Source organism: Ascaphus truei, chromosome 14, assembly GCF_040206685.1.
Source record: "Ascaphus truei isolate aAscTru1 chromosome 14, aAscTru1.hap1, whole genome shotgun sequence".
NCBI lineage: Eukaryota > Metazoa > Chordata > Amphibia > Anura > Ascaphidae > Ascaphus > Ascaphus truei.
In genome coordinates this window covers 48496539-48522857 of record NC_134496.1, presented here as the reverse complement: position 1 = coordinate 48522857, position 26319 = coordinate 48496539, and positions in this window count along the sequence as shown.

Below are 26319 nucleotides of genomic sequence, written 5' to 3'. Positions count from 1 at the left end.
GAAAGTGGGGGTGGAGGGGAGGTGAAGGGTGGGGGTGGAGGGGAGGTGAAGGGGGGGGTGGAGGGGAGGTGAAGGGGGGGGTGGAGGGGAGGTGAAGGGGGGGGGTGGAGGGGAGGTGAAGGGGGGGGTGGAGGGGAGGTGAAGGGGGGGGTGGAGGGGAGGTGAGGGGGGGGGTGGAGGGGAGGTGAAGGGGGGGGGGGTGGAGGGGAGGTGAAGGGGGGGGTGGAGGGGAGGTGAAGGGGGGAGGGGGGGGGGGTGAAGGGGGGGTGAAGGGGAGGTGGGGGGGGTGAAGGGGAGGTGAAGGGGGGTGGAGGGGAGGTGAAGGGGGGTGGAGGGGAGGTGAAGGGGGGTGGAGGGGAGGTGAAGGGGGGGTGGAGGGAGGTGGAAGGGAAGGGAAGTGGAGTGAGGGGAGGTGAGGGGTGGGTAAGGGGTGGGTGAGGGGAGGTGAAGGGGGGTGAAGGGGGGTGAGGGGAGGTGAAGGCCGCTCCCTCACCCGTCCGGCCGCTCATTCACCCGTCCGGCCGCTCCCTCACCCGTCCGGCCGCTCCCACGTGTATCTGAGGCGGGAGGCAGCTTGTTGTGGCCGCTCCCCCGCTGTGTCCCGGGCGCACGCGCGCTCCGCTGACTGTAGCGGCGCCGGGGGGGGGGGGGGGGGGGGGTGGAGGGGAGGTGATTTGAAGGGGGGTGAGGGGTGGGTGAAGGCCGCTCACTCACCCGTCCGGCCGCTCCCACGTGGATCTGAGGCGGGAGGCAGCTTGTTGTTGCCGCTCCCCCGCTGTGTCCCGGGCACTCGCTCCTCCGCTGACTGTAGCGGCGCCGGGGGGGGGGGGGGGGGTTTGAAAGCGCGGGAGACACGGGGAGAGGAGGACGTGCGCGCGGGTGTGGAGGCTGATTTCGGGGAGGAAGAGGCTGAGGCTCCGGCGGGTATGTGAGCCCCCCCCCCCACCCCGGTTATACATGCTGCTAATGTACACCCCCCCCCTACTGTGTGTGTGTGTGTGTGTGTGTGTGTGTGAGTGTGTGTGTGTGTGTGTCCCTGTGTGTGTGTCCGTGTGTGTGTGTGTGTCCGTTTGTCCGTGTGTGTGTCCGTGTGTGTGTCCGTGTGTGTGTGTCCGTGTGTGTGTGTCCGTGTGTGTGTGTCCGTGTGTGTGTCTGTGTGTGTGTGTGTGTCTGTGTGTGTGTGTCTGTGTGTGTGTGTGTGTGTGTGTGTGTGTGTGTCCCTGTGTGTGTCCCTGTATGTCCCTGTGTGTCCTTTGGCCGTCACTCCGCCTCAGGCCAATGAGAGGTGTGCGGGGGCGGCCCAAGGGACCAATGAGATTTCCCCTAGGGACACCGGACATCCAGCAGGCAGGCAGGCTGGCATGCATGCATGCAGGCAGGCAGGCATACAGTGCTTTCACTAATATAGTATAAGATTTGCATGTCATTCCCCAGAATCCCTTGCTGCAGTGGAAGTGCTGTGTGATAATGGTGAAAGGCGGGGTTGCACACCTGTCTAAGACATGCAAATGAGCACACAGTAATATTTCCATTATATATATATATATATATATATATATATATATATATACACAAATATAGCTGTATGCTCATCTGCATGTCTTAGGCAGGTCTGCAACCCCACCTTTCCCCATTATCACCCAGCATACAGCACTTCCACTGCAGCAAGGGATTCTGGGAAATGACATGCAAATGAGCACACAGTGTCACTTTTTGCCTCAATAACCATTTTTAACATGGTTCCCTATAGGCTTAAGCTTGCTGCATGGTCACAGCTTTATATATATATATATATATATATATATATATATATATATATATATATATATATATATATATATATATATATATATATATATTTTTTTTTTTTTTTTTTTTTTTTAACTTGCGATTTCACATGTTTTTTCAATATGCCCCGTTGTGTTTCGGTAAAATAAAATTAAAAAAAATATAACAAACAACGCAAATGACATTTTTTTTTTTAAATGGAAATAAAATGTAATGTACATTTTTTTTTTTTTGCTTTAACATGAATGGACATGTTCCAGTGTAATTCTAATGCGATGCTAATTACTTCATATATCTTGAGCAATTGTGTTAACTTGCTAACCAGGACTCGGATAAGATAGGAGCGCAGAAATCACATGTTCCAGCGCAGAATCAGGCCGGCTGTCTCCCGTTAACACAGAAGCTTCTGACCCAGTTATCAGGAATAATAAAAGCTCCCGATATTTTGCAGGCCTCGCCAGCAGTGCACAGGGAATGGACGTGCTACTATGTAGTCACTCTTTCCCGGACTATTTACTTATAAATAAATACTTGTGAGCACACTCACATCTCAGGCAGATCTGCAGCCCGGCCTTTCCCCATTGTTATTAATGATTCCTAGCATTGAAGGGGGTCTCCGAAGCAGAACCCCATTAATTTCAGCTTCAGGACCCCCTGCTTGGAGATATATGTTGGTTATGGTTTTATAAGGCAATATCAGTCTAGTCCTTACCTTGCCACGAGTCCAATACTCATTCCACGAGTGACCTCATCTTGACTTGGACAGAAGAGAAAAAAAAAGTCTAAGCACTAAACCCCTATAGAATCTTGGTCCTGATTGACTGCAGTCACTGACCAAGTCCTATTTTTAAAACCGCTTTAAAATGGCCTAAGGGAGTTGACAAAATCACCATCAAGAGTGACAAGAGAGATCTGTCGAGCTTACTGCTAGACCGACTGCTTAGCTGCTAAAATACTAGTGGATACCTTTGAATGCAGTAGAACAGGGTGGCGCAAACATTTTTCCCTGCGCCCCCTTGCCGGCAGTTCTTCTCTCTCCGCGCACCCCCCACCCCCGCTTACCTCGGCTCCGGCAGCATGACGTCACGTTGCCATAGCAACATGACTTCACATGACCGTGTGGCATCATTTGACACTGCGTTGCCATGGCGACGCGTCTAAGGCCGGGGCCATAGAGGCTTCAGGAGAGCGGAGGCGCGCTAACGCTGAGGCTCGCCTGCTACAGTCAGCGCGATTGCACGGACTTGCAGGCGAGCCAGGGTGCGCGAAGGGAGCCGGGGGGGAGGTGGTTCGCGCCGTGACGTTGACGCTGCTTCAGGCTGATTGGATGTTTTCAGCCGACAGCGCGCTGAAAAACAGCTTGGCTCTCGGCTGAAAATTCCAAAGCCTCAGCACGCCTGCGGACGCTCGCGTGAGCCCACTCTCAAGGCATCCTCATTGAGGATGCAGGGGCTCAGCGCTGAGCGTCCTCACGGCTCAGCACGGGTTGTCCTTCTATTGACTTGGCCTAAGAAGCCGCCGGAGCCGAGGTAAGTCAGGTTTACAGAGGCCCTGCTGCTCACCCAGCGGTTAATTGAAGTGCCTGCGGGAAGCACGCGGGGCCTCGGTAAACCCCGAGTCCCCCGCAGTCAGTCTTGCACCCCCCCAGGGGTCGCGCCCCCCAGTACTGCGCACTGCTGCAGTAGAATGTACTGTAGGGCAGGGGTGCTCAACTCCACTCCTCAAGCTCCCCTAACAGGTCAGGTTTTCAGGATATCCCAGCTTCAGCACAGCAGGCTGAGCCTCTGATTTGAGTCACCTGTGCTGAAGCTGATTTATCCTGAAAACTTGACCTGTTGGGAGAAGGGGCTTGAGGAGTGGAGTTGAGCTCCCCTGATGTAGGATAGGCCATTAAGGCGGCGAAGCTTTACTTTGTCCGAAGTAATGAATAAAAAGGTCAGAGAGAATGTAACATGCAGAAAAAACAACATCACACACACACACACACACACACCCCCCCCCCCCCCCATTATTTCAATTTGCTTTGTGGATTTAGCGTTGGTGTAATGTAGGATGTTAATTCTCACTTGGTTTATTAGTTCCAATATCCCTTATATAGTGGGTATTTTGCTTGTGGTTAAAATGCTATGTCTGTAGTGATATTCAAACCGGATTAAACATCCTATTCTCCACCAAGGCTAATCATTAGAAGTGCTAGACAAATACATGTCGCATTGTGGCACAAGCTTAAATGTATCCGAGTTAAAAACCAAAAAATAGGAGCAGGGACCAAATTCAAACGGAAATTGTCCAAGCCGCCTATTATCTCACCTAAAACTACAGAATAGTGTCAACTCTCAGTGAGCATCAGGAACCAAGATTGTGACAAGTTTCTTAGCAAGAAGATGCAGGAATATCCAGCACCCGTCATTTGGATGTAGCTTTCCAACACTGGAGCGACTAGCAACGCGCCACAGATTCTCTTACCTCATTTAAATACATTGAAATATGGTACGTGGATATATACTCCTTGTTCACCACATATCCAAGAGTTAAAGATTTTTTTTGGGGTGGAGGCGCTGTACATACTGTACATCAGTAACATACACTGTATACATTAACATGGGAGGATACACCCTCCCCTACTTTCAGCCCCCATGCACATATTAACTTATTTCTAAGGCTGGGATTATACTGTGTGCTGGAGCGCGTGCGCATGGCGTGGTGCGCACCGACGCTAAAGCGATCTCTGCTCATACGGTTTCAGGCGATGGGGGTGTGTGGGAGGGGGGTATGGCGGAGGCGTGGCTATGACTTCACAGAACTGGTTCGCCGTGATTGGCTGAACTGTGTCCGTCGCTTGGAAAAAAAAGACACATTTTTTGCCTTTTTAAAAACTCTGTCTCGCCACCGCGCTCCATCTTCCGCGCACACTAAGGACGGCCTCTAAGAGATCCTGCAAGTTGTACTTTGCGTGCGCAAGCACCATTGCACACAGTATAATAATCAATTAGAAGAGGTAGTCAGGCGGTGCACAGCTGCCGTCTGGATATGAATAGGAAGTCCACACGCTTTAAATAATAAAGGTTGTATTTAATGAGTGCATACACAGAAGAGGTATACTGCTACAAAGAACCTCTTGACGTGTTTCGCCCCGCTGGGGACTTTGTCAAAAGAGTGTGGCAGTGGCGGAGGATCGCGGTGAGTCAGGGGCCGGTCATAGTCTCCTTGCTGGAGACACGGCGCCGCCGTTTGTATATATCCTCCCTACCACATCTTTACCCCGTCCCGTGGCTGAGTCATGAACACACGGAGCTCATGAGGGTTTCACACTGATCAACATTTCCTGTAGTGAGACGCTGAACGGGAGTGCTTTCATATGATTATACATCCATTAGATTTCTTTTGGACTGTCTGTAGAGTTTATATGTGCACAATTTTGGCAGCATTGGTCATACCTGGAAGCAATTCTGGGACACTTCAGTATAATAATCAGCCTAATGGTGCTTTTTCCCCAAAGCACCATACTAAAACATACAACAGGAAAATGACACATTGATGCAATGATACACTGTTCACATAAAAAGAACAGCAAAAATTATAGGACCGTTACAAAATATCATCATCAAACCATATAATTCATCAAAAAAAAAGCACTGTATAGACAAGCTTTTAAATAGCAGCTAAAATATCTATTGGTCTGAAACCCACAGACCTCTCATTCAACAATCTAGGACCAAATATGGTAAGGGCTCGAAATTGATGAATGATCCCGGAGTATGAAGAATACAAAGACATCTATTATTACCACTTCTAAGCCCCGGAGATGGAGCATATACTCCCCTGAATGTCTCGATAACACTTCTTACACAAAGCAAAAAGCACGAAAATTGCATCATCGTTTCCAAAACAATACCCAAAACTCTACAATATACAACTGCTACACATCAGCAACTATGCTGGATACAGCTGCAAGGAACCGTTCACGTGTGTGTACTCTTACGTGGCAGACAGAATGGCTTCGTAAATGGTAATCAAAAGAGTCCATTCAATATATTCCGGGGTTCCCCACTCGTGTTTGAGAGCCATGAAGAAGACATGATGTTGGGAAGGTTTCTTGAGCATTCTAAGTCCTTTTCATATTTGCTAAAGGCCTCATCACAAGTCTGGTACTTACACCTTTGTGCCTTAGGGTAGGGGCTCTGTATGCCAGTCCTCAAGACAAACCTGACCTGGTGGAGGGTCTTGCGGACTGGCATAGAGAGCCCCTGCCGTAGGGAAATGGACTGGTTGTCTTAAAGCCGCAGTTCAGGCAATATCCTACATGTGGTTTTTTTTATATCAGTTCTGTACTATGAGAAAATACTTGTAGCATTTAAAATATACATAATGTAACAAGCCTTTTTGTTTCTATAGCAACCATTTATAAATTTGCATCCCCTCCCTCTTCTGAGACAGGCTCTGGCACATCCCTTTTTGCCCTCTCTTTAGCAGTGCACCAATAGTATCTAGTGCCTGCCTGGTCACATGATCGTCCACACAGAACTTTGCATCTTGGGTACTCTTCTGCAGCACTGACTCACAGTGATTTAGTGAACCCCCGAGCCGAATCTTTGCCGATCGATCACAGGAGAACGGATCAAAAATCGACAACTTAGCTCAGCGCTGCGCAATCTTACCAGTGTGCGCCCCCCTCCCTGCTCACGCCCCCTTCCCTTACCTCCTCTCCGGCTCCCGACGTCAAATGACGTCGCAGGGTCACGTGACGTCACATTGCCATGTCAACGTGACGTCACATGTCCCCATGGCGTCATTTGACGCCGCGTTACCTTCTCTTCGGTGATGCGTCGCCATGGCAAGTTAAGTTGCAGAGGCCTCACGCGATCCCCCGGCATGAATTTAAATGCCTTGGGGAAGAGCGCGGGACCCTTGTAACCGCCGCGACCGTCCCCGTCCCCCCCTCCGCCCAGTTTGCGCACCGCTGACTTAGCTAATCACTTGTCAGTGTACAGATTGTATTGATGCACATATTTAAAGGGGGAAAAAAACCGGCACCTTGAACTGCTGCTGTAACGTTGTTCCCAGCAGATGTGTCCATGCACCAACTGGACTTCCCTGGCAACCTCAATAGAAAGGATGGAGCGTGCGCGGGAATTTAAAGCCCCCGTCTGCAAATACATTTAGAACAGATTAAAATGGAAACAGAAAAACACACCGATACAGGAGCAGATCCATCACCTCGGCAATGTCACTGTGCTGGGAGCGGAATAAGAATGGCAGTCCCACACTACAAAGTGTCCTGCTAATAAGGAAAGGTGGAGGCTGGCAGTGTACACCGGGGTGTGCCTATGAACCGATGGCTGCTGCTTATAACAACGGAGGAGACCCTTCTCCCTAACCTCCTTTACAGAAATACTTCGCAAGGACTGCATGCATCATGTATGTCAATCACCCGGTTTCCAACTCCGCTGTGAACCTTTTGTATAACGGTTTGTTCTTGTATAGCGCTGCTAGTTTTTTACCCAACGCTTTACAGAGACATTCTGCCGACAGTCCCTGCCCCGTGGAGCTTACAATCTACGGGTTTTTTTTGGTACGTGAGGCACAGGGAGATAAAGTGACGCCCAAGGTCACAAGGAGCCGACACCGGGAATCGAACTCAGTGCCAGTCAGTGTCATTACTCACTGAGCCACTGTATCTCACAGTGTCACTGGGGAAGGTGTGTGTGTGTGTGTGTGTGTGTGTGTGTGTGTGTGTGTGTGTGTGTGTGTGTGTGTGTGTGTGTGTGTGTGTGTGTGTGTGTGTGTGTGTGTGTGTGTACAAAAAACAAAACAAAAAGCACATGCTGTGAGGATAAATTATTTATTAATATTGTGCATACAAACACACATACATACATATACATACATACACATTGCGTTAGCGGCGAGAATACTTACTTTTCTGAGTATTCCCCGCTATCGCCCGGCTCCACGCTCACTGCCAGCCCTTGCATACAATGGCTGGCTAACCACAGCCAACTATAACTGCGGCGCGCGCCCACTATATTACGGCCTTACAGCCTGGGTGGCGAGTACTGCAGTACACCAGCTGTGATTGGCCACATCTCACTCTACAATCTACAGATGTGACTTTCATTTTTGTCTCTATAGTCCCATAAAACCCACTTTCATTTGCATCCACTTCTGAGCATCAGAAAGTGGCCGCTTTCTCCTAGCAGAATGTGTACACATACTGTTTAACCCCGCACATGGCTGTACTGGTATCTGCATTCATACCTGCAAGGACGCAAGGTCATTTTTGCTTGAGTTGAACTACACGATTAGTAAAGAGCTTATTTTAGCCGTTTAATACACAGATATCTTAAATAGACTTTATGCAGCTAGTAGTAAGAATTTAAAGATAAAGCTGAGAAGGGGACAATATAACAAGCGAATTTCAATATAAATAACTCTTTAAAGCTTCAGACCAAGAAGTATCCTACGCCAGTGGTTTCCAACCTTTTTTTGGTTAAGGAACCCTATGTGAAATTCTGAGGAACCCCAACCCTCTCTAATAGCGCGTCTGAGATCAGATGCATTGTAAGGAACCCCAACCCTCTCTAATAGCACGTCTGAGATCAGATGCATTGTAAGGAACCCCAACCCTCTCTAATAGCGCGTCTGAGATCAGATACATTGTAAGGAACCCCAACCCTCTCTAATAGTGCGTCTGAGATCATATGCATTGTAAGGAACCCCAACCCTCTCTGATAGCGCGTCTGAGATCAGATACATTGTAAGGAACCCCAACCCTCTCTAATAGCACGTCTGAGATCAGATGCATTGTAAGGAACCCCAACCCTCTCTAATAGCGCGTCTGAGATCAGATGCGTTGTAAGTTCTTCTGTATTTGTTACAATTTTAAAATTACAGGGAACCCTTTAGGAGTGCCTGGGGAACCCAAGGGTTCCTAGGGACCATGGTTGAAAAACACTGTCCTATGTGTTTCTTTTTTTAAATAAATCAGTTCTGTACTATGAGAAAATACTTGTAGCATTTTTGTTTTGTTTTTAAAATGACTCTGAATTTTATTTTTAATGTATTAAAAATTAGATGGCAGGTATGCATTCGTTACAATAAATATCACAGAACAAGATTGTAGCGTTATTACATACTCCATAGGAAGCAATGCCAACCATTGTATCTTCCTTTCGAAAGAGCCTTCACCCGTTGCCCTTGGTTACAGTCATATTGAGCAATTATTGGGTTAAATATGGACTTAAACATACAATATAGCCCAGGGGTGGCCAACTCCAGTCGTCGAGAGCTACCAACAGGTCAGGTTTCAGGATATTACTGCTTCAGCACAGATGGTCCAATCGGTGGCTCAGTCGAAGCCGGGACTGATTGAGCCACTTGTGTTGAAGCAGGGATGTTCTGAAAACCTGACATGTTGGTAGCTCTCGGGGACTGGTAATGACTAGCCCTGATCTAGCCTCTCTCTCTTTACTGGGGGGGGGGGGGGGGGGAGGGGGAGAAGGAGGGATGGGAGGCTTGGTGTCATTTTCAGAGTACAGTATTGCATCACTGCATTTTTTCTCCTACATATTGTGCAACGCAGAATCGTGCTTTTTCCATTCTTCCTTTGTCACCTATTAGCCGAACGCCTCACGATCAACAAAAAACAGAAACACGAGGGCTCAGCAGAGTGAACTCCGAAAAAAGACAGAGCATCATTTTAAGGCGAGGGAGAACGACCAAATGATCAAAGAACAAGGGAACTGTTTCCATGGAAACCTTTGTCTGGGGATAAATTGCAGCAATTTAAAAAAATAAAAAAAACGAAGACTCGAACTTGTCTAAAACATCTGCAAAGATTGCACCGAGTCACTGTGTATAAAAGCAGATACAGCAAGGTACTGATAAATTCATTGCTGCCAAAGCAGGAATTAGGACAATAATGACATTCTATTTCACTGCCAGATCGGCAGCAGCGCGGGCAAAACATTGCACAGCAGGACCCGCGACGACAACGGAAGAGCAAATCAGTGCGCGTCGGAGACACAACACAAATCATCAGCTGTACCTTCTGAAACAAAATTAAAAAGGCGTTCATGTTAGTGTGTGTTTTTTGTTAAAGAAGCAACAATTGTAAAAGTAATTCACAGGTTTATTGTGTTAAAGCAGCAATAATACATTCCCCTGTTCCCTCCCCCTTTACTTATTTGGACATGTAAGGCGTGTGACCATGTATAATTCTACATTCTTACCCAAGCTGGCAAAATCGTTTGGGGCTCCTGTTATAAATCTGTAAACATCCAGATTGTGTGCCTAACAAAATGGCCGCCTTCTGACTGTGCTGCAGTGTGAGATGCTGCAGCTGATATGTAACATTATATTACTAAGTAACACATTATTGTTACAGCTTTCAGAGTAATAGTCTGCTGTTTGGAAAATCATAACAGATCTGTTTGTGATAGTTTGTTGCTAAAGTGCAGAGCTCAAAAAAGGTGTGTGTCAGAGCATGTTTCAAAAGAGGAAGTGGATGTCACTTCTAAATGGTTGCTTTAGCAACCAAAGGATGATCGGTTCATTAAAAAAAACAAAAAAAAAACATTAAACATGGCATTATATAATACTGTGTGCATTGTTTTTAACTATTAATACTACAGAACGGATTTAATTATTAAATAAAAAAACATAGGATTTTTCACGTTTTGCGGCTTTAAAAAGCTGGTTCACTTTGGATGAAAACAGAAGTATAACAGCTTTTGGGAAGAGCAGTAGTCTGGGTTCAACAAAAAACACATTAGACCCGGAGATGCTGAATTTCATGATGCGCCAACGAGTGCAAGTAATCTTGGCCGAGCTACACAACAATACTGTATTATTCCCGCCAGTCAGTTTCCAATCCAGGTGACGCGCGAGAAGTGAAATGTGGACATACAGTAATCACCCAGCAATGTCACAAACCCTTTTGACAATATTTTGCCTTGGTAACAAACTGAGTCGTCTCTACGCTGCTGTGTTTCTGAGTACCAAAAGAACTCACGCAGACACATGGCGTTTAATGTTTCGTCATTTTAGCAGATGATAAAAAGAACCTTAAATGACACTGGAGTGAAATGTTAAAATCTGGACAATGGCAGGCAGGACAAGAACACTTTCTGATACAGTATGCTTAGATATTTAGGTCTAGATTGAATAAAGGTTGAAAAGTGACAGTCGTTAACACTGGTCAACTCCAATTTTATTTTTTCACCTATAGCTATATCCCCAGCAGTACAGCGGAAATAAGAGGGGGAGGGGGGAGGGGGGGGGGGGTGTTACTGCGGAAATATGTCCACGTTATATTTAATGCAGTGTATGCGAGCGAACATATGAATTGATCGCCAGCGACAAATAACTTACTCACTTGCAATATCGGACATACGCCCTAAAATATCAGCAATTTGTATTACCTGCCCCGATTGACACAAGGCCCATCGTGCCCGTGTATGTAATGGCCCATCGTGCCCGTGTATGTAATGGCCCATCGTGCCCGTGTATGTAATGGCCCATCGTACCCGTGTATGTAATGGCCCATCGTGCCCGTGTATGTAATGGCCCATCGTGCCCGTGTATGTAATGGCCCATCGTGCCCATGTATGTAATGGCCCATCGGGCCCGTGTATGTAATGGCCCATCGTGTCCGTGTATATAATGGCCCATCGTGCCCATGTATGTAATTGCCCATCGTGCCCATGTAATGACCCATCATACCCGTGTATGTAATGGCCCATCGGGCCCATGTATGTAATGGCCCACAGTGCCCATGTATGTAATGGCCCATCGTGCCCGTGTATGTAATGGCCCACCGTGCCCATGTATGTAATGGCCCTATCGTGCCCGTGTATGTAATGGCCCTATCGTGCCCGTGTATGTAATGGCCCATCATACCCATGTATGTAATGGCCCATCGTGCCCGTGTATGTAATGGCCCACCGTGCCCATGTATGTAATGGCCCTATCATGCCCGTGTATGTAATGGCCCTATCGTGCCCGTGTATGTAATGGCCCATCGTGCCCGTGTATGTAATGGCCCATCGTGCCCGTGTATGTAATGGCCCATCGTGCCCGTGTATGTAATGGCCCATCGTGCCCGTGTATGTAATGGCCCATCGTGCCCGTGTATGTAATGGCCCATCATGCCCGTGTATGTAATGGCCCATCGTGCCCGTGTATGTAATGGCCCATCGTGCCCGTGTATGTAATGGCCCATCGTACCCATGTATGTAATGGCCCATCGTGCCCGTGTATGTAATGGCCCATCGTGCCCGTGTATGTAATGGCCCATCGTGCCCGTGTATGTAATGGCCCATCGTGCCCGTGTATGTAATGGCCCATCGTGCCCATGTAATGGCCCATCGTGCCCGTGTATGTAATGGCCCATCGTGCCCGTGTATGTAATGGCCCATCGTGCCCGTGTATGTAATGGCCCATCGTGCCCGTGTATATAATGGCCCATCGTGCCCATGTATGTAATGGCCCATCGTGACCGTGTATGTAATGGCCCATCGTGCCCGTGTATGTAATGGCCCATCGTGCCCGTGTATGTAATGGCCCATCGTGCCCGTGTATGTAATGGCCCATCGTGCCCGTGTATGTAATGGCCCATCGTGCCCATGTATGTAATGGCCCATCGTGCCCGTGTATGTAATGGCCCATCGTGCCCATGTATGTAATGGCCCATCGTGCCCATGTATGTAATGGCCCATCGTACCCGTGTATGTAATGGCCCATCGTGCCCGTGTATGTAATGGCCCATCGTGCCCATGTAATGGCCCATCGTACCCGTGTATGTAATGGCCCATCGTGACCATGTATGTAATGGCCCATCGTGCCCGTGTATGTAATGGCCCATCATACCCGTGTATGTAATGGCCCATCGTGCCCGTGTATGTAATGGCCCATCGTGCCCGTGTATGTAATGGCCCATCGTACCCATGTATGTAATGGCCCATCGTGCCCGTGTATGTAATGGCCCATCGTGCCCGTGTATGTAATGGCCCATCGTGCCCGTGTATGTAATGGCCCATCGTACCCATGTATGTAATGGCCCATCGTACCCATGTATGTAATGGCCCATCGTGCCCGTGCATGTAATGGCCCATCGTGCCCGTGTATGTAATGGCCCATCGTGCCCGTGTATGTAATGGCCCATCGTGCCCGTGTATGTAATGGCCCATCGTGCCCATGTAATGGCCCATCGTGCCCGTGTATGTAATGGCCCATCGTGCCCGTGTATGTAATGGCCCATCGTGACCGTGTATGTAATGGCCCATCGTGCCCGTGTATGTAATGGCCCATCGTGCCCCTGTATGTAATGGCCCATCAAGCCCATGTATGTAATGGCCCATCGTGACCGTGTATGTAATGGCCCATCGTGCCCGTGTATGTAATGGCCCATCGTGCCCCTGTATGTAATGGCCCATCGTGCCCGTGTATGTAATGGCCCATCGTGACCGTGTATGTAATGGCCCATCGTGACCGTGTATGTAATGGCCCATCGTGCCCATGTATGTAATGGCCCATCGTACCCGTGTATGTAATGGCCCATCGTGCCCGTGTATGTAATGGCCCACCGTGCCCATGTAATGGCCCATCGTACCCGTGTATGTAATGGCCCATCGTGACCATGTATGTAATGGCCCATCGTGCCCGTGTATGTAATGGCCCATCGTGCCCGTGTATGTAATGGCCCATCGCGCCCATGTAATGGCCCATCGCGCCCATGTAATGGCCCATCGCGCCCATGTATGTAATGGCCCATCGTGCCCGTGTATGTAATGGCCCATCGCGCCCATGTAATGGCCCATCACGCCCATGTAATGGCCCATCGTGCCCATGTATGTAATGGCCCATCGTGTCCGTGTATGTAATGGCCCATCGTGCCCATGTAACGTCCATTATAATTAATAATGCCCTCTCCTGCCCAAAACAGCACTTAAATGCGTCCAGCCTATGAAGATGCCCGTTAGCACTTAATGTGTCAACTTAAGTTAAATCAATAACTTAGCGATGTGGATCTGGGCCCTAGAACAGGTGATAAAAGTACATATTAACAATGTAGAACGTGTTACTATACCATCCCTTTAGTAATCATGGTGAACCCACGCGAACGAATACGTGGCTTATTATTATTTGCACATATGGATGTTATACTTTTTGTATTTTATTTATAGGGTGAATATGTTAAATCCTTCGGCACCTGAAGGCATTCATTTGCAATGCATCGGTAGCCTCTGGCATCACTAGGGTTATTTAACAATATTCTGCCGCAGGGGCTTTGTAAGAAACCCTATTACACCACCCTATGGTAGAAACATATGATATCCCCCACAGCTGCACCACTAATCCTGATTGCAATGCGTTGGCACCCGCCTTCTTTACAGCAGAGGTAATATATTTTAATGTATGCAAATCAGCAGCAAAAAACCCTTTTATTAATAAATAATTATTTGTGAACACAGTGGCAATTCCAAAAAATAATCGTTGCCATCCCTTAGATGGACGGTACGGCGTGTTACAGCACGTTACAGCGGGGGAGGCCACGTGACATGCTGCTATAGATATATAATATTAATATTAGTAAACAGAACTGTTAGTTTGTGCATTTTTTACCTTGTTATGTAAGATATTTCTGCTTACAGAGACGCAGCATTTAATATGTACAAAGGAATGAGTAACACGTGTGCCAGGCATAATTAACCTTGTATGTGCTGAACATATTCTAACAAATGCAACAACCGCTCAGGATATTGTCAATATTTGATCCAGTTTTACATACGGTCTCAATCTTTGACTTTGTGACCCCCCAGTAATACTATGCAGCCTTCCCAGGCAAAGCCCGGGGGTCCGCGCTCTTGGGGGGCTGCTCTCCCCACCAGTCGGCAGTCCCGCCCCCTGCAGACTGCACATTAATTCCCTGCAGCGCAGGAAGCACAGAGGGAAATCCCTTCCTCTGCAGGTGGGCGGGGCCTGGGTCAGGGGGAGGGGCCCGAGATGCAGTAGGAAGGATAAAGGGGAAATCCCTTCCTCTGCAGGTGGGCGGGGCCTGGGTCAGGGGGAGGGGCCCGAGATGCAGTAGGAAGGATAGAGGGGAAATCCCTTCCTCTGCAGGTGGGTGGGGCCTGGGTCAGGGGGCGGGGCCTGGGTCAGGGGGCGGGGCCTGAGATGCAGTAGGGAGGACAGAGGGAAATCCCTTCCTCTGCAGGTGGGCGGGGCATGGGTCAGGGGGAGGGGCCCAGAGATGCAGTAGGAAGGATAGAGGGGAAATCCCTTCCTCTGCAGGTGGCCGGGGCCTCAAGTATTGCAGCCCGAGAGACAGGCTGGGAAAGGTAAGAGGGAGGGGCGGGGCCTCATTCAGTGGGCGGGGATGGAGCTGCAGTCTGAGAGACAGGCTGGGAAAGGTGAGATGGAGGGGCGGGGCCTCGGTTAGTGGGCGGGGCTGTAGCAGCAGCCTGAGAGACTGGCTGGGAAAGGTGTGAGGGAGGGAAGGGGCGGGGCTTCGGTCAGTGGGCGGGGCTGTAGCCTGGAGAGACTGGCTGGGAAAGGTGAGGAGGGGAAAGGGTTAAATCCCAGGGGTAAACACAGAAATGAAAAAGGAAAGGATACAGGAAGGAAGAGACACAAAGGGAAAAGAAAGACGAGCGAGAGGGAGAGAGCGCAGAGAGAGAGAGAGAGAGAGAGAGCGCAGAGAGAGAGAGCGAGAGAGAGCGAGAGAGAGCGAGAGAGAGCGAGAGAGAGAGAGAGAGCCATGACATTTTTTTTTGCCCTGGGGCCCATACATGTCTAGCTACGGCACTGTATGGTGCATAAGTTGGAATGTAAAAAGGTTTTGAGTTTCTGTTTATCAGACACCCAGCGCCCGGTCTCGTCCAGCACCCTGTGTCACCCAGCGCCCGGTCTCGTCCAGCACCCTGTATGACCCAGCGCCCGGTCTCATCCAGCACCCTGTGTCACCCAGCGCCCGGTCTCGTCCAGCAACCTGTGTCACCCAGCGCCCGGTCTCGTCCAGCACCCAGTGTCACCCAGCGCCCGGTCTCATCCAGCACCCGGTGTCACCCAGCGCCCGGTCTCGTACAGCACCCGGTGTCACCCAGCGCCCGGTCTCGTCCAGCACCCTGTGTCACCCAGCGCCCGGTCTCGTCCAGCACCCTGTGTCACCCAGCGCCCGGTCTCGTCCAGCACCCTGTGTCACCCAGCGCCCGGTCTCGACCAGCACCCTGTGTCACCCAGCGCCCGGTCTCGTCCAGCACCCTGTGTCACCCAGCGCCCGGTCTCATCCAGCACCCTGTGTCACCCAGCGCCCGGTCTCATCCAGCACCCTGTGTCACCCAGCGCCCGGTCTCGTCCAGCACCCTGTGCCACCCAGCGCCAGGGCTCGTCCAGCACCCTGTGTCACCCAGCGCCCGGTCTCGTCCAGCACCCTGTGCCACCCAGCGCCCGGTCTCGTCCAGCACCCTGTGCCACCCAGCGCCCGGTCTCGTCCAGCACCCTGTGTCACCCAGCGCCCGGTCTCGTCCAGCACCCTGTGTCACCCAGCGCCCGGTCTCGTCCAGCACCCTGTGTCACCCAGCGCCCGGTCTCGTCCAGCGCCCAGTGTCACCCAGCGCCCGATCTCGTCCAGCACCCTGTGTCACCCAGCGCCCGGTCTCGTCCAGCACCCTGTGTCACCCAGCGCCCGGTCTCGTCCAGCACCCTGTCACCCAGCGCCCGGTCTCGTCCAGCACCCTGTGTCACCCAGCGCCCGGTCTCGTCCAGCACCCTGTGTCACCCAGCGCCCGGTCTCGTCCAGCACCCTGTGTCACCCAGCGCCCGGTCTCGTCCAGCACCCTGTGTCACCCAGTGCCCGGTCTCATCCAGCACCCAGTGTCACCCAGCGCCCGGTCTCATCCAGCACCCTGTGTCACCCAGCGCCCGGTCTCGTCCAGCACCCTGTGTCACCCAGCGCCTGGTCTCGTCCAGCACCCTGTGTCACCCAGCGCCTGGTCTCGTCCAGCACCCTGTGTCACCCAGCGCCCGGTCTCGTCCAGCACCCTGTGTCACCCAGCGCCTGGTCTCGTCCAGCACCCGGTGTCACCCAGCGCCCGGTCTCGTCCAGCACCCTGTGTCACCCAGCCTCGTCCAGCACCCTGTGTCATCCAGCACCCGGTCTCGTCCAGCACCCTGTGTCACCCAGCGCCCGGTCTCGTCCAGCACCCGGTGTCACCCAGCGCCCGGTCTCGTCCAACACCCTGTGTCACCCAGCGCCCGGTCTCGTCCAGCACCCTGTGTCACCCAGCGCCCGATCTCGTCCAGCACCCTGTGTCACCCAGCGCCCGATCTCGTCCAGCACCCTGTGTCACCCAGCGCCCGGTCTCGTCCAGCACCCTGTGTCACCCAGCGCCCGGTCTCGTCCAACACCCGGTGTCACCCAGCGCCCGGTCTCGTCCAGCACCCTGTGTCACCCAGCGCCCGGTCTCGTCCAGCACCCTGTGTCACCCAGCCTCGTCCAGCACCCTGTGTCACCCAGCACCCGGTCTCGTCCAGCACCCTGTGTCACCCAGCACCCGGTCTCGTCCAGCACCCGGTGTCACCCAGCGCCCGGTCTCGTCCAACACCCTGTGTCACCCAGCGCCCGGTCTCGTCCAGCACCCTGTGTCACCCAGCGCCCGATCTCGTCCAGCGCCCTGTGTCACCCAGCGCCCGGTCTCGTCCAGCACCCTGTGTCACCCAGCGCCCGGTCTCGTCCAACACCCGGTGTCACCCAGCGCCCGGTCTCGTCCAGCACCCTGTGTCACCCAGCGCCCGGTCTCGTCCAGCACCCTGTGTCACCCAGCGCCCGGTCTCGTCCAGCACCCTGTCACCCAGCGCCCGGTCTCGTCCAGCACCCTGTGTCACCCAGCGCCCGGTCTCGTCCAACACCCGGTGTCACCCAGCGCGCGGTCTCGTCCAGCACCCTGTGTCACCCAGCGCCCGATCTCGTCCAGCACCCTGTGTCACCCAGCGCCCGGTCTCGTCCAGCACCCTGTGTCACCCAGCGCCCGGTCTCGTCCAACACCCTGTGTCACCCAGCGCCCGGTCTCGTCCAACACCCTGTGTCACCCAGCGCCCGGTCTCGTCCAGCACCCTGTGCCACCCAGCGCCCGGTCTCGTCCAGCACCCTGTGTCACCCAGCGCCCGGTCTCGTCCAGCACCCTGTGTCACCCAGCGCCCGATCTCGTCCAGCACCCTGTGTCACCCAGCGCCCGGTCTCGTCCAGCACCCTGTGTCACCCAGCGCCCGGTCTCGTCCAACACCCGGTGTCACCCAGCGGCCGGTCTCGTCCAGCACCCTGTGTCACCCAGCGCCCGGTCTCGTCCAGCACCCGGTGTCACCCAGCGCCCGGTCTCGTCCAGCGCCCAGTGTCACCCAGCGCCCGGTCTCGTCCAGCGCCCTGTGTCACCCAGCGCCCGGTCTCGTCCAGCACCCTGTGTCACCCAGCGCCCGGTCTCGTCCAGCACCCTGTGTCACCCAGCGCCCGTCTCCCAGTGTCGCACAGAATAGTTTTATTAAAAAAAGGCATAGGAATTCAATATACAATTTCTTGTTAAAGCGGCAATCCGCGACAGCAGATGTTTTTGCAAATATTTTTATTTTTTCAGAGTGAATTTAAGTAGGGGGTCTCCGGAGCTGAACCCCATTCATTTCAGCTCGGGGGACCCCCCGCTTCCGGAGATACTGTACTTCCCTCCGAATTAGATGCCGGTAGCGCCTCTCCTCAGCTACCAGTGTTCACAATATGTCCGCTGTTCTAAGATTTCGGGCCCAGCGAGCCAATAGGAAGCCGTGATGTCATTGGTGCGGCTTCCTGTGTGTCGTGGGAGATTTCAAACTTTAAAGCCAAACTTGCTCTGCCAGAGCAGCTACCGGCACCCACTACGAAGGTATCTCCAGAAGCAGGGGTTCCCCGAAAATTAATGGGGTTGAGCTCAAAATAAATAAATACACACATACATATGTGTAGGTAGAATTCGCCAGCATAGATTGCTCCTTTAACCCCATTAATGCTAAAAAATAAAAAGCTTTTGGAATCCAATAATAAAAAGGGGCTTAGAAAAGCGCAGTAATACTACAATTCACATTGTAAGGCCGTATGACGTCATGCGCGAAACGTGCGCGGAGGTCGACGGGGAGGCGTGGCAGTGACATCACGTGAGTGGTTTGTCCTCATTGGCTGAACCACGTATGTGACCCGGCCGTCGGGCAGCAACGACAAAATTCTATCTTGCAGAGAATCGCGCTTTTTCGGATGCGCGCTTTATGGGCGGCACCGTGAGGGTACATACATTTGTTCCGGAGGTGCGGGGGTGTCGCACACGCTGCCACTATAATCGTGGCCTAAGTCCCATGATGGAAGCGTGTGTAGGCCTCCGCAGGCACCTGTGGCGTGCTGGGGTTGGGCTATCACGCTTTCACCCCTGGGAGCGCACCACAGTTTACAATAACGCTGGCTACATCTGGGAGGTACGCAATACAGGGCAGTTATTTAATAAGCGCTACTCCATAAGGGTGGGGCAGGTTCATGGGTTCAATATCCAAATCGGAACAAATGTTCTGAGAGCACGAACCCAAGAACGGCTCATCTAAGGATTCCTTCTTGGTTTGGTTTTGGAGTTCCCAAATAAAAAGAAATTGAAAAAAAAAAAGTGCAAAGAAATGTCGGCTTTTGAGTTTTTTTCTAGAATGAAAAAATAAAATATCAAAACCAGTTCCGACAATAATAATAATAAAAAAATATATATTTTTAGAGTCAAACCACCAGTTTAAGTGCCCACCATCACCTTCATCAAACACCTTAAAGCCCACTCATGTGAAAGGAACATAAATAGATCCTACTTACTAAGCAGCGCTACATCATGAGACACCCGACAGCCCACTTACCTAAATGAACTGGAAAGAGTCATACTTACCAAGCTGTGCCTTAAGGCAGGGGTTCTCACCCCCAGTCCTCAAGCCCCTCAAACCCCCCAACAGGTCTTCAGGATATCCCAGCTTCAGCACCGGTGGCTTAGAGGCTCAGTCAAAGTAAACTGAGCCACCTGTGCTGATGCAGGGACTGATTGAGCCACCTGTGCTGAAGCTGGGATATCCTGAAAACCTGACTTGTTGTGGAGGGGGGGCGGGGGGGGGGGGCGGAGGACTGGAGTTGAGTAACCTGCCTGAGGCCAGGGCCATGGTAAAAAATATACAGTGCTGTCGCTCATGCTCTCCTGCTCAAGTTTTTGTGTCCTGGCATGAGCGTCAGCGAGTGCGCTTGTGAGGCGAGTGGGAGGCGGGGTGAGTGGCGGGGCTAGCGTGTCACGGCGCTGACGTCACGGAGTGCCATTGGATTTTACCGGTCACATGACCGGCCCTACGCTTCCCTCAGCGCGGAAAATTAACTGAATCCGTCGGCTGCAATTCCACACGCCTCCGCACGCGTCTACCAAAAGCCCCACACATGCCGGATGCAGGAGGTAAGTTTCCTGGCTCAGCGCTGTATTTTTTACCATGGCACCCGACCTTATGGGGTACCGCAGCTTTGTAAATATACAGATGCAGCCACCAGTATTAGAACACTTGTACCTGGTAAATTCTGGGAGATTCTGGGGCAGCCTCACAGTAATTGCCTGAACATTTGAATGGGACTTGCAGGGACCCCTGCTGTATTAATTCGAGGGGCCATTAAGAATCTCACAGCAATGTTGAGGACATGGTGCAGCAATGTGGAGGCATTTACTGCGAAACTGCCCCAGAAGATCCAATACTCGTGGCTTCATCTGTAGTCCACAGTGTATTAAAAAGTGGTGCTCTTTACTCACGCAGACTTCTGTTATTGGTTAGAATGCCAATAACGGTCAGTACGTGCGCACTACGCATTGAAGAGATCCAACCAGCCAAGTGGGAAACTCGGCAGCAAATATAAGAACAAATCGCCGACATTAAAAAAAATTCTAGTCAATCTGGGTTTAAACACTTCAGGATAACATATTTTCCACTGTAAAAGTTAGAGATGGAACATATTGGAGTGTGGGTGTTTTTCTTGGTGTGCTGCGTCTGAGGTTATCTAGCACAAGATGTCATTTTACTGGTAAATGCTTAATGAAGAGATTAGAAAAAGGTTATTGCTGTGCGCATTGATCATATTGTAACCGTTTGAAAGCACAGAATTCGTCTTTCGCCCTCGGAATAAAATTATTCGTAGTATTATAGGTTTAAATCAAGACCATCAGGTGGAAATAATGAACCAACAATATTGCCACAGATTACGGAAATGACAGTATGGAAAGGGGAGTGTTCGTTTCTTGATCATCGTTGGATGTGAAGTAGTTAACAGACAGCAGCGAGGTTTGTTTTGTGGCTAATAAGAAGTTAGGAAGGTTTGGCCGCGGCAGAATCGGAAGAAGATAGAAGTGTAAGAAATGGCTATATATTCATCTGATCGTTTGCGTCTGGGGGGCTGTTCTTGGCAAATCAGTGAAATATGTAAAAAACCAAGAGAAAAGAAAAAAGTGTATAGTATTATACATACAGTATATCTATAATGTATAATACAGTGCAATTATTCAATGGCTTCTTTGGGTTGGTTCCCCACCGATTGAACAAGGGGATGATAGAAATCAGACTGCAACTGTTAACGACACCAAACATGGGAGATAAACCTTGGGGAAAAGTTTAGGGAATAATCCCTACGTGTGAAGGATTTCTAATGTCACCCTTCATGCAGTGCACATGAATACATTGAATGTGATCTTATAACTCACAGTGCAATACTGGTCTTTTAACATTGTCACCGTTTGAAGGTGAGTGGATACAAGGATGGAAGTTGTCTCAATGGTGATATGAGAGGGGAAAAAAGCAACAGTTATCTTGTGGATCTGTACTAAAATGTAATAAAACATATAAAACAGACACCAGGAGTGTCACTCACACAATATTTCGTCCTTTAAATGCCTTGTGTAACAATTGAACCTGGTTGGAGATTGTCTGGGTAGTCCCTTTAGCCGAGACCCTCTGGTCTCCAGTCTGTGGTCAAAACTCCACCGATGTGTTCCAGCTGATGGTGTCCTCGTGTGGCTTGTGCAGGGGAATCTCTTCCTGGTTCCCCTCTGCTCTGACGTGATGATGTCACGCGCGCCGTCTGTACTCTTGGCCAGCTGACTTGCAGGGACATTGCCTCTCTCTGTGCTCTCTCACACGCTGATTCCCGGAGAGTAAGGCAGCAAATAACCACAAAAAGTCCAAATGGCAGTGCAACCGGTCTATTAGCAGGCATAGGATGCAACGATCACCCTACGCGTTTCGTAAGCATAGCTTACTTCATCAGGGTTCCTGGGTATACAGAACATTGGTCAGCGGCACAGACTCCTTAGGGCCGGGACCTTGGCCCTGTTTCCATCTCACACCCTGGCCTTGAGACCCCAGGGAGCCGGTCACAGACAGAAGCACTGTGCTCCCGGGGAGTGGCAGCGGTACTGTGCTACGGAGGGGCGGGGTCTACTCATGAAGCCCCGGTCGGGTGGGGCAGAGTGTGTGTGTGTGTGTGTGTGTGATACCAGCAATACCCGCCACCCCGATAATCTCGCACCCCTCCTGGGGGGCGTGCCCCCCAGTTTGGACACCCCTGTGTTAGGTCACAACATTCCATTAATACTGTGTGCCAGAATCCAACCTATATTACTTTTTCTCCAATGTAACCATTTTTCTATTACAGCCCAACATCATGGAAGTAACAGTCCATGACCAACTGGTCGGCCGTGTGGCTATACAGGCAGACTGTTACATACTAACACACTGGTCGGTCGTGTGGCTATACAGGCAGACTGTTACATACTAACACACTGGTCGGTCGTGTGGCTATACAGGCAGACTGTTACATACTTACACACTGGTCGGTCGTGTGGCTATACAGGCAGACTGTTACATACTAACACACTGGTCGGTCGTGTGGCTATACAGGCAGACTGTTACATACTAACACACTGGTCGGTCGTGTGGCTATACAGGCAGACTGTTACATACTAACACACTGGTCGGTCGTGTGGCTATACAGGCAGACTGTTACATACTAACTCACTGGTCGGTCGTGTGGCTATACAGGCAGACTGTTACATCCTAACACACTGGTTGGTCGTGTGGCTATACAGGCAGACTGTTACATACTAACACACTGGTCGGATCGTGTGGTTATACAGGCAGACTGTTACATACTAACACACTGGTCGGTCGTGTGGCTATACAGGCAGACTGTTACATACTAACACACTGGTTGGTCGTGTGGCTATACAGGCAGACTGTTACATACTAACACACTGGTCGGTCTTGTGGCTATACAGGCAGACTGTTACATACTAACACACTGGTCGGTCTTGTGGCTATACAGGCAGACTGTTACATACTAACACACTGGGAAACAGCCGCTACAACTTGTACTCTGTAGCAGGGCTGCTCAACTGCAGTCCTCAAGACCCATGGTTCTGTACAATGGCAGTGCTCAGTCTCAGGCCTTCGCAGGGTGCTGGGTGGGTGCAGGATGGGCGTGAATAAGCAGATAGGAAAAGGATGGGCACAGGAACTTCTGAGGACCTTTATTTGACAGCTGTCAATAATGCTCCACAGACAGCGACATTTGTACTTGTGGCAAACAATATATTTTGATACTTCTTCCCCCAGTAGCGCTCACTCCTATGCTGGGGAGGTACTTCACTTGTTACCCATAGTGAAGCATACAGGACACCTGCAAGCTCATATTGGACCCCCAAAATAACCACAACATATATATAAGCATATAAGTGTCACAGAGGAGTGCTACTGAGCTGGTTTTAAATACCCATAGTGAAGGCCAGATGGACAGCCTCTTGCATAGCGTTAGTAATGCCCCATCACCTCTCGATTGGGCCTTTCAGGCATATATACTTTGGGCTCCTGATTAGAAACCCGCTACTATGTATTGCATACGTCCGCCATACCTATTCAATCAGGAATGCGCAGAGAACCTTTCCGGTTGGGCCGGTCCAAAACATACTCCAGAGTTACTGTGCCAAGATCAAGCATGCTGCATCCTTATCAATAGTGAGAACAACCATAATCCTTTACTACTGGTGTTTACTAGATGGGGGCACGTTCCCTAAATTACAAATAGGCGACAGGACACATCTTAGTATACTTGACTGTACACACAAACCTATTTACAGGACTCACAGTGAGGACCCCCATCAGAACTCTGAAGAACCTGCTTCTAGAACATAGGGTGAAGCTATATATACCCTCTAGGCTCACCATCATGACTTCACTGGCCATAGGGTAGAGAGGGGATGGACGAACCCACCCAGTTAACCCCTTAAGGCATTAAACTGCATCCATTTGTATTAAATTACATCACTATGCACTAATCTGTCACTCTGCATTCTTAACCAAAATACAGAATATAAAATCGGAAACTTGATAACAATAAGAAATAATCTTCTGGCAATCGAAACGCTTTTGAATTGGGTTCAAAACACAGTGTCAGCTCCTTGTGTTACTTAATAACCAAGCACACACCAGAAATGGTTAAAATGTAAGCCGTAAAAAGCAGGGACTTGCGCCTTAATCACTCTATGAACACCTCAAGAGCTACCAACAGGTCAGGTTTTGAGGATATCCGGCTTCAACAGAGGTGACTCAATCAGTAGCTTTTGAGGAGTTGGCTACAACTGCCGTACACAGTATGGCTATATAACCAAATAACCATGTTATTCCTAATTGCGTGGTCGATGGTTTTGACACCCGTACCTATGCAGAGATCCTGGTGCCTGCGTTACGGTTTCACACCGCTGCATTTCCATTAAAAAACAAAAAAGGTACAAAAAAATATATATATAAACTATTTTTAGAGTATAAATGACACATACAAAGAGAATATGTGGTTAGTTTCCTTTGGCGGTGTCAGATTTCCCGTTAGGCCCGGGCGGCACGCTTTTGCTGCGCTCTCAGGTCTACCGGACCTAATGGGAATACACTTGCCTGTGTACGCCACCCTCCTGCTCCTTTGGAATCCCAACGTCAAATGACGTCACACGGCGTATCATTGCCATGGCAACGTGCCGTCCGCGGCGTCATTTGACTGGTATTCCAAAGGGTCAGGGGGGCGGCAGAAAGGAGGCGGCTGACACAGGTAAGTACCTAAAGGCGCCGGGTTTTGAAACCCGCCACTGTCCTTTGGTAACAGGTGTGAAAAGAAATAACTCAGTTTGACTTTTCCAATGGAAAAAGCAGGGACCCTACACAACAGGGACCCTACACAACAGGGACCCTACACAACAGGGACCCTACACAACAGGGACCCTACACATTTTATGTAGCTTTAATAAAAAAATGTCAATTCACAAGACATTTTCCAATTTTAGTTACATTTTACTGGAAAAAGCCGCAATGTATCACTCCTGTGGCGTGTCACATTATTCTTAGCATCCATAGATGCATGAAGCACGAGGAACTGCTGTGAAACCCATGCTGAAATAATAAGGATTTCTATTGAAACTCAGCCGCAACCTGTGCAGGTTTAAAAGAAAAGTTACAGAATGTGTTCCAATGTCACGTTCTTCTGTGAACAATAAAAGGAGCCGCACGAATCACCGAAAATCCTTTGCGACGACAAATCACCAGCAACCCGTTCCTGCAATCTGCTCTGATAACGGCTTTAATTCACTTACACAGAACGCTAAGTTATCAGCTGAAAGTATCTTCTCTTAATTTTACATCATCTATGTCATAATCATTCTCCAAAAGCCAAGGAGGTGGGCGTGCAGACTGGTTACCCAGTTTTTGTTGCATTACTTTGATATTTAAATGTATTTTCTAAGGGGGAGGCAGTATGGTCTGTTACAGGGGCGGCAAACTCCAGTCCTGAAGGGACATCAACAGGTCAGGTTGTAAGGATGTCCTTGCTTCAGCACAGGTGGCTCAATCAGTGGCATAGTCATTCTGAGCCACCTGTGCTGAAGCAGGGATATAATTATAACGTGACCTGTTGGTGGCTTTTGAGGATTGTTGGCCACTCCTGGTCTAGAGCACAGGTGCGCAAACTTAGGGGGGCGGGCGCGGCACTTACAGAGGCCCCGCGCTCTTCCCCAAAGCATTTAAATCAAATGCCGGGGGGCCGCGTGAGGCCGCCAAGTTCTCATGTCTCTGGCGGCGCAGCACCAAAGTAACGCGGTGTCCACAGCGGCGTCAGTTAATGCTGAAGACAAGGTAAGAGCGGGCGCGAGCAGGGGAGAGGGGGGGAGCAGTCAAGGGAGGGAGGGAGGACAGTTAAGGAGGGGTAGAGCAGGCACAGGGCGAGGGACGGGGGGGGGGGGTGGAGAGCAGGCAGGGGGGCGCAGGGGGAAATGTTTGCGCACTCCTGATCTAGAGGTTTAAAAATAAAAGTGACTGTTCAGATCCTGAAAAAGAGAGAAGACGGTGTCCAGTGGCCTTGGTTAGTGGTGAAATAGTACAGGAATAAAACGTGCCCTTGGTTAGTGGTGAATTAGTACAGGAATAAAA